The following is a 10196-nucleotide window of genomic DNA, read 5'->3' on the forward strand; positions in this document are numbered from 1 at the left end:
GAGGAACTTCAACAACTATGGAAGGGTGTTCTCACTCGAGACCTATATAGTAGCCCACCAGCTGATTTATTTCTGCGTGCTGTTATAATTTGGTGCATCCATGATTATCCGGCTTTGGGCACTATGTCAGGGCGAACGACACATGGTTACAATGCATGTGTTCGCTGTGACGGGAATCCGCTGTCATACGAAATACTTAGCAAGATCTGTTACATTGGACACCGCCGTTTCCTTGCCAAGGACAAGCCGCATCCTAGAAAATACCGAAGACATGTGTTCAATGCAAATCATGAAAACCGTGATGCGCCAAAGAGGCTCACCGCCGATGAGTTGCAAGTGGAATTAGAGAAGGTCAAGCATATTACACTAGGAAACCATCCTGGTAATGGTAGCGGGAAAAGGAAGTGTGGCAGGGTAGAAGAGAGATTATTGTTTACCCGCAGGTCCACTTTGCGTGACTTGGAGTATTGGAAAGATTTGGATCTGCGGCATAATCTTGATGTGATGCACGTAGAGAAAAATATATGTGACAGCATTATCGGCACACTTCTTAATATTGAAGGCAAGATGAAAGATACCTTAAAATCTAGGATTGATTTGACACACCTGGGTATCAGAAAGGATTTGCAGGTGCAAGATGAAGGTAAACCACGGGATATGGCACCAGTTGTGTACGTCTTGGACAAGGTAAAAAGAAAAGAATTCTATGAGGTCCTGTCATGTGTGAGATTCCCACATGGATTTGCTTCCAACCCTGAAAGGAGAGTCAGCGCAGATGGAAACAAGGTACAAGGGTTGAAAACTCATGACTGCCACGTCCTACTTCAAAGGGTTTTACCTGTTATCCTTAGAGGATTGGGATGCCCTGACTTATACAGAGCAGTTGCAGAGTTGGGACAATTCTTCAGCGAACTCTGCAGTAGGAATATCAGGATAGATGCTTTGGAGCGTCTTAGAGACAAGATACCAACTATCCTATGCGACCTTGAGAAGATATATCCTCTAGCCTTCTTTGATGTGATGGTGCATTTGGCTGTTCATCTACCTGATGAGGCACTACTTAGAGGTCCAGTATAGTATGGCTGGATGTACCCTATTGAAAGGCAGCTAGGCACTTTCAAGGGCTATGTTAGGAACAGAGCTAGACCCGAGGGTTCCATTGCAGAGGCCTACATTGCTACAGAAGCGTTGACATTCTGCTCAAAATACATTGAAACAGCTGATCAGCTTAGCAAAGAGGTGGGTGAAGACAACCCCGGGCTCAATGTTTTCGATTATTCTGTTCGAGTTACAGGGAAGAGTCGACAAGAGGACAAACCTAAAGATTTGGACAAAATGGTTTGGTATGTGTTAAATAACTGTCCTGAGATACTACCTTACATCAAGTAAGCGTGGTACTGCAGCTTATACATCGTAATCTACTAAACTTGCAGCACATTCTTATATATTTAGATGTTTGACGTGATCACTATGTTGTGAAGCATCTACAAAGAGGAGTTACTGCCGCAAAATCCAAGAAACATTGACAAACTGATTATGGCAGGATTTGCGAAATGGTTCAAGAACCATGTAAGCTTTTGAAGTGCACTGTCCGTTTTTTTAATATGTTGAGTACATAAGATGATCAGCTTGTCTATTTTCTAACCATAGGTTAAGAAGATGAGGGAGGATGGGCAGGCAGTTGATGATGCCCTTTACTCACTACCAATGGGTCCTGATACTCGGGTAAGACATTATGAATCTTGCGTTGTTGGAGATGTGCGCTACAACACCCTTGCACGAGACGAAGGCAGGAAGACACAAAACAGTGCCATCATGAGCACGGATACGTATGACAAAGAGATAACTGAAATGTATGCTAACATAACAGACATTGTTTAGTTGAAGTATATCTCCAGTTCCGAGGATCATTGGTGTGTGGTTCTGTTGTGCTGTCGTTGGTATAACCTGTTTTCTAGGATCGCAAAACCCAGAGCTGATGATTATTTCAAATCCATCAATGTCAAGGAGGCTACTAGACCAACGAGCCTTTTATTTTGGCAAATCAAGCAACACAGATATTTTTCTTGGAAGACACATTTGCACGTAGCGATGACTGGAGAGTATTGCAAAGGTTTGAGCAGAGAAATTCGTTTAATGAAGTTGCACAACAAGATGATGCTTACACTGCTCCTGATGTACAAGATAACACAGATGTTCCTAATATCTTTGAGAACCATCACGTCAATGACGCCGGCGAAAAGATTGCCTGTCGTGCTGTGGACATACAAGAGTTGATCAAGAAGAAGCCAACGTTCGAGGATGTTGAGGATGAAGAAGAAGATGACACCATGGGGAATTATGATTCAGACTGATACACATGGCGAAGATGTTGACGTTGCTGCTGCGGATGATGATTACATTGCTTTTGTCGTATTTGCCTGTCAGAATATGTTTTTTTATCTACTATGTGAAATTGTGTTTGCTATGACAATTGAAACCTGATGAACATGTTGTTTAGTATTTTGCCGTGAGAACATCACTTGTTATGTATGCTGATTTGTGTTTGGTGATTGTATGACAACTAAAACATGATGACATTGTTGTTTAGTTGTACTCATATTTGGCTGTGAATTTGATGACATAGTTTGCTGTTGGACTACAATTTGCTCGACGTCTTCGAATGAGAACAAAGCTGACCCGACAGGGCCTATGCTATTTATTTATTATATGAGCAAAAGGGGATACCCCCTGATTTCTGTTAATAGAAATCATTAGATGTTCACAACACTACGCCTAGCCTCCTACACAGGTTTCATTCATTACTAGTTTCAGCAAAGTGCTCATGTCGTAGCCACTGAATACATCACGAGTGCTACATACACTGCAAATAAAGAGACAATCATCCTACACAGCACATCGATTTTACCCATTATCTTCACAAGCTCTTTCATCTCCTCATTGCTGTCAAGGCCGTTCAGCAGCTGTTGCTGGGCCATGATCAGAGGAACTGCATCTTTAACCTTCTGCTCTGCATCTTCCTCTTCTGTCGTTCCTTCAGTTACTTGTCCAACACCCCAACCTGCCGGTATTGGGATTTCTCAGCTAACCAAATAATCAACGTAGTGTCACAGCCCTAGCTTAGCTTTGCTTACTCTTGCATGATCATCATGGCATCATGTTTATTTTTTTATGAAACTGAAATGGGGATGATCAAACCCCTAGCACCAAAGCAATGCAAATAGGCCCAACTTTAAATATTTTCAATGAACCCAATATGCCCTTAAAAAATGTTCATCATTTTTGGTTCTGGCTAAAACCTCTGCCAAAATGGGTTCATAAATTTTGGAGCCATTTTGGATTTTTGAATTAAGACATAACTATTCGCATTTGGGCATTTAAAATACTATAAGTACTTTTAAATGCCCAAATACTTTTGAAAGTAATTTTAGGCTGTTGGGAGTAATTCCAAAGGTGCCTATGATTATTTTCAGAATTTTCTAAAATGGATTAATATTTCTACTAATTCAAAACAAACAACAGAGAATTAAATAAATGAAAACATAAAAGAGAAGAGGGAAGAGTTACCTGGCACTTACCTCCTGGCAGCCCACCTGGCCCAACTCCAGCGGCCCAGCCCACCCGCAGCAGCCAGTCACCCCTTACCTCGCGCCAGAAGGCAGGGGCGCGTGCTCGCCGCGCACCGGCCACGCGCCGACCACCTCCTGCCTCCCTGCATGTCTCCCCGTCGCCCCGAGGACGCCACGCGACCCCCTTGACGCTCTCTCGCTCTCCCTCATCCTCACCCTCTCCCTTGGACCTCTCTCTCTTCCCCGAACGGTCTCCCCCTCCTCTGTTCTCTCCACCGAGCACAACCGTCGCCACCGCTCGCTGCTGCCGCAGCCACCGCCTCCCCCTTGCCTCGCTGACGTGTCCACGGCCATCGCCTCATCGCCAACACCCTCTCCGCTGAGTCAAGCAACGCCAGACGCCGCCAAATGCCGCCGACGCCGTCGTCTTCAACTTTCTGCCTCCCTAGATCGCCGGAGATGCCCAGTCGTCGTCCATGCCTCCCTGAGCTCGCCGTTTGCTCCCCTGCACTCGCCGTGAGCCCCTAAGCTTTTCCCCTCACCTCCCCCTCTCGCTAGCTTCCTCTAGCTGCCGCCCCATGAGCTCCCAAGGCCGCCGTCCGCCATGGCCGACCTCCTGCTCACCTCTGAGCTTACCAGGCCCAGTTGTGCCGTCCACCATGCTCCTAGGACCCCCTAGATGCGGCCTAGCTATCTGGTTCCCTCGAGGGCGAGCCGTAGCCCTACGCTCGTGCACCACCGAGCTCCGGCCACCACACTTGTCGCCGTTGCCGTCTCTACGGGCCGCCCTAGCCACTGCCGCTTGCACTGCTCGATGCGGACAAGCATGAGCAACGCGTAGATGCCCTCCGCCGCGGGTTTGGTCGCCCGTGGGCGAAACCCGAGCCTCCTCGCCGTGTTTGCTCGTCGCTGGCGGCTAAATGCCGGCCTAACAACTAATTAGCACTAAGCTAATGACCCACAGACTCACAGACATGTGGGCCCCGCTGCCTAATTAACTCTGGTTTAGTTTTTGTTTAGATTAAACTAACCACATGGGCCCCACAGGTCAGTTAGACCCGGCCACGTCACATGTTGACCGACCCCACACGCCAGTGACTCATGCCAGCGGTGTGTCACTGACCAGTAGGCCCCACTGGTCAGGTTTGACCTGGCCAGCCACAGTTGACCTGATGACGTCACTTTTATGTCATGCTGACGCAGTAAAACCTTTTCTAGATTTTAAATAAATCTAAATGATTTATTTATTTTCAAAAAATGCCTAAAACTTCTAAAAATTATAGAAAATAATCTATATCTCAGAATGAAATAATTTATATATGAAAAATTATCAGAAAAATTCAAGGAATCTGTTTATGGCATTTTCATGCATGTTTGAACAATGTTTGTCCTCTGTTTTGGACAAAACAAATAAATGGCATTTAACTAATCATATATGGAGTTTGAATTTGAATCTTGTATTCAGACCAACTTCATTTAATTGTGTTGCTAGTTGCATTAGCTCAATCAACAACATATTGCCATGTCATTATCATGCATCATGTTGTGCATTGCATTGATTGTGTTCCTTCTCTATTGCCGGTGGTTGTCCCCTCTCGATAGACGTTGTACCGACGCTGTGATTGTTGACACTGATGAAGACCCATTGATATCTTCAGAAGTGCCAGGCAAGCGGAACCTCCTTGTTCATTCCGATACAATCCTACTCTCTCGCTCCTGCTCTCTTTTACTGCATTAGGACAACAACGATTCATCTTTTACTTGTTGCGGTAGTTGAACCCCTTATCCTCTGCATGACCTGTCATTGCCACAGTAAATAGATGAAACCCACTAGCATGAGTAGGAGTTGTTTGAGTCCGGATGTGCCTACTCATTCATGCTTGTTTGTCATGCCTGCTATTGCATAGAGTTGCGTCAGGTCTGATTCATCGGGAATGAATCGGGTGTGTGAACATGTCCTACTGTGTGTGAACACATTTTGGTAAAGGTAGCGGTGAGAGGCCATGTAGGAGTACATGGTGGGTTGTCTCATTGAAATCGTCCTCAGGAACTGAGTTCTGTGTCTATGATCCATGAACAACTACTACCACTCATTGGGATCCTTAATTGACCCTCTCGGCTTCTTAATTACCCTAGTACTCTGTCTAGGAGTTGCAACTAGTTTCTGGTGTTTGTAGGTTATGTGTTGGCGGCCGTGCATAGCGCAGACCCTAGGGGTGGGCTATGATGCGGTAGATACACCGTGGCACGGTGTACCGGGCGCCCGTTTGGTGTCTCGGGAACCCTGTTCACATCGTTCGGGGCCGTATGTGGAAACCTCGGCCGGACTCCCTGCGGATGGAACCTGGATAGGCGATAAACTTGGACTAGAGACTTAAGTGTTTAGGTAGGCCGTGGCCGACACCCTCGTTGGGCTTCCGCTTGAAGGTTGCCGAGTACATGTCGTGTAAACGACGATAAGTGGTGGGAGCGTGTGTGAAGAAGTACACCCCTGCAGGGTTATCATTATCTATTCGAATAGCCGGATTCCTTGGATATGGAAACTTGGACCCCTTGCATAGTTCATAGACAACTGAAAGTGGATACTCTAAAACTCGCAAGATAAGTGTGAGTGCTATGGATGGCCTTCTCGTAGGGAGACGGGAGCGGATCCATAGTGGTGTATTGAATGGTGAATATGTGGACTCGTGTGCGCCACCTCAAAAGAGTTGCTTGCAGTCGTAGTTCAGGTTAGCCCTGAGTCAAAGCTGGCTTGCTGCAGTTAAACTCCACCACCCCCCTTGTTGATACCGATGCATATATAGTTAGTTCTGATGTAAGTCTTGCTGAGTACATTTGTACTCACATTTGCTTAATTTATGTTTTTGCAGAGAGACTTCAGTCTCGCTAGTAGTTCCGTGTGGACTTCGACGTTTAGCTTGATACCTCAGCTACGATCTTGTGCCCTCGGCAGGATCTGGTAGATAGTCAGGCTTCTCAGCCTTTTTCATTTGTAGAGGTCTGTACTCAGACATGTTAAGCTTCCGCATGTGTTTGATTTGTATGCTCTGAATGTTGGGTCATGAGACCCATGTCTGTATTTCTGGCTCCTCGGAGCCTAATGAATAAATACTTGAGTCGTAGAGTTATGTTGTGATGCCATGTTGTATTTACACATATCGAGTATATTGTGTGTATGATTGAAATGCTTGGTATGTGTGGGATCCGACAATCTAGTTGTGTATCCTTGGCAGCCTCTCTTATGGGGAAATGTAGTCTTGTGCTTCCATGAGCCATAGTAGTCCGCTACAGCCCGGTTCACCGGAGTCCTGCTAGCCCAGCACTACTGCTCAGGACACTTGACTGGCCGGCATGTGTTTCACTTTGTTCCCGTGTCTGTCCCATCGGGGAAATGTCACGCGATGACATCCGGAGTCCTGCCTAGCCTGCTATAGCCCAGGTTACCGGAGTCCTGTTAGCCCAGTGCTACAGCCCGGATTCACACGCTGCTGACCGACATGCTCGAAGTTGATTCATGTATGCCTGTCCCCATGGGTTAGAGCCGCTTTGGGTTCACGACTAGCCATGTCGGCCCGGGTTCTCTGTCATATGGATGCTAGCGACACTATCATATACGTGAGCCAAAAGGCGCAAATGGTCCTGGGCCATAATAAGGCGACATCCGTGGAATACCGTGTGTGAGGCCGCAAAGTGATATGAGGTGTTACCAGCTAGATCGATGTGACTTGGAATAGGGTTCCTGACACGTAGTTGTATTCCCCCACATCAGCAACTTCCCAGAAATACAAATCACACGAATCTTCCCTTTTCTGCACGAATCAAATTGGAAGATCATCAACCAAACTATTAAAAAAATAAGCAACTTAAAGCAGCAGAACAACACTTAAACATATTATTACCCCATGATTCGGGCATTTGTAGAAGACTCGGCCAGGGTTGCGGATTGTGGTTGAGACGCGACGGATGACTCTGCGTGATTTGCAGCAGTGGCACCACACCAACGGCAGCGGGTTGCGATGAGCAATCGGTTGCGGTGCGCGTGCCGGCGGGGGTGTGATGACACCCACAAGCGATGGTACGGGTGGCGACTTGGTGCATATCTGGTTGTTGCCTGCTGAAGAGCATGTGGACGAGCAGCTAGTGGACATGGTTGCTGCGGCCAGAGCTTCAGATGCTAGGCAGAGTAAGTAGAGAAGAGGAGAAGCGAACATTGGATATGTCAGTTTCATTACTTGTAGAGTAGCATAGCACCATATATAGTCATAGTCTAGGTTTGGATTCGAAGTAGCTACAGGAGCACGTCTTTCTTTTTTCCAAAACTCGGCAACGTCTCTTTACTGGTACACTAGATTGTTCTGTACGCCTTCCAAGTCTTTGATTTTCTTTCTATATATAAAAAAGTATGCTGCTTGGTGTCCACTTAGTCAACAAACGATTGTGCCAACCTTGACCATTGGATTGACATTCAATGCCTGTCGCGTTTCTTCAGTCTCTTCTTCCTCGAGCCGCCAAAGCCATACCAGCGCTGGCGGGACCGCCTGCTCCTGCCTCCCACGGCTGGCTGTGATCTTCCCTGGCTCCTGTTCGTTCCCGTCCGAGGCCTCACCATCGTCCTCCGCCTTGGTTCGCTCGCCAAGGCGCCGCCCTCCGGTGTTGTCAACATGGTCAACAACCGAGAGGAATAAGGAGATGACTGTACATGGTGAGGATGACAGTAGGGACCCAGCAGTGCGCGGTAATTTTGTTTTTTTAGGACGGAGAAGGGTATCAATTGGGTTGTGCGGGACCCGTGGCCCGTCTAGCCCAGGCTTTTATTTCATATGTTTAGCACATGACCAGCCCAGTTTGTTTTTTTCCTTTCTAAAAATGGCTAGCCAGCTATTTTGTTTTTTGCAGAATAACCAACATAGGCCTACTTGCTTTTCTACGCCCTGCTGGGCCGGAAATATTTCAAGACGAGGAGGGATGCATTTTGCCCAGAAAATGGGCTATAAGTAATAAGAAATGGGCTATAAGTAATAATAAATGGGCTGTAAAATGAAAAAATACAGCAAACAGGCAATTAGTTCCAAAATACTATTTTCTTTCGGATTTTGATATTTTAAATTTCATTGTTTTTGTGCGGGTAAAATTTCATTGAATTTAAATTAAGGTATATTTAGATTTAAATTAATTTGAATCTGGCTAGAAATTTCGGGCTGTATGCTGTTTGGGACAGATTTGGAGGCTGACTTATGGGTCTACTAGGTTGACGTGTACTTTGGCTTTGTCAACTTAGTCCACAAACGATTCAAGCAGCAGTGACCGTTGGATGTTAATCTAACGTCCGTGCTGCTTCTTCAATATCTGATCTTCTTGCTCCAGCCGCCCAAACCAGCTCCGGTGGGACTGCCTGCTCCCGCCTCCCGTGGCCGGTTGTGCTGCCGCACAGGCCGCACCGCCCCACCCTACTTCATTGCCGGCCAGGCCATTCCTCTACTCACCCACACCTCCTGTTATTTTCCGGCGTTGGCAGCCGGACCAGTAAACCCTCGTAGTCCCCACTGCGTGGGCAACCATTGCCGAGTCTTCCCCGGCTCCGTGTCGTTCCCTTCCTAGCCCTCGCCGTCGTCCACCGCCATGGTGCTCTCGGCGCGGCCTGGTCGACGTGGTCAACGAACGACATCCACCGGCCATGGACTGTACACGCAAAATAATGATTCCTCTACCTGACAGCTGGGACCCACCGGAAGGGCCTCTGTATTTCGCGAAAAAAACGTTCCCCTCGCTGACATGTCGGACCCACCAGCTATATCTTCGCACGCAAGGAAGTGCCTCCTTATTACGCACAAAAAAATGAATACCCCTGCTAGCTGGGACCCACCATTGTGGGAGGCTGACTTGTGGGCCTACTAAGTTGACGGGGATGGAGGGCTTTGTCAACTTAGTCAATATGAACGGTTCTAGCTCCAGTGACCGTACGATGTCCATCCAACGGCCGTAGTGCTTCTTCAACCTCTAGTCTTCTTGCTCCAGTTGCCCAAAGCAGCGCTGGTCGTGCCGCATGCTCCTGCCTCCCGTGGCTGGATTTGCTGTCGTGGAGGCCTCACCGCCCCTACTATTCCCACCGCTGGCCAGGCCCTGCGGCGACGGCAGCCTCACATCGCAGCCGAACCAGTGAACCCTCGTACTCCGCTCCGCGCGGGCTTCCACTGCCGCGTCTTCCTCGGCTCCGCGTCGTCCCCTTCCTAGGCCTCGTCGTCATCCACCGCCGTGGTGCTCTCCGTGCGGTGTGGTCAACGTGGTCAAGGAATGACTTCCATCGGAAGAGTACTATACATGGAGAGGCTGACAGCTGGGTCCACAGCCACAACCCAGTTTTTTTGTGATTTGCCAAGTAAGTCGCTTTGTCAGGCCTGTTGGGCTGCAAATCTTTCAAGACGAGGAGAGCTTTCATTCGGCTGGCCGAGAAAATGGCCCATCAGTAATGAGAAATGGGTTGTACATTTTTAAAACACGTCAAACCGACAATTAGTTTCAAATATCTTTTTTTCCATTTCGAGATTTTAAATTACATTAATTTTTATGCGTGGAGAATTTGTTGGATTTTATATTGATATACATTTATTTTTAAAATCAGTTTGAATG

This window comes from Triticum dicoccoides, chromosome 3A (genome assembly GCF_002162155.2).
Source record: "Triticum dicoccoides isolate Atlit2015 ecotype Zavitan chromosome 3A, WEW_v2.0, whole genome shotgun sequence".
In the NCBI taxonomy this organism is placed as follows: Eukaryota; Viridiplantae; Streptophyta; class Magnoliopsida; order Poales; family Poaceae; genus Triticum; species Triticum dicoccoides.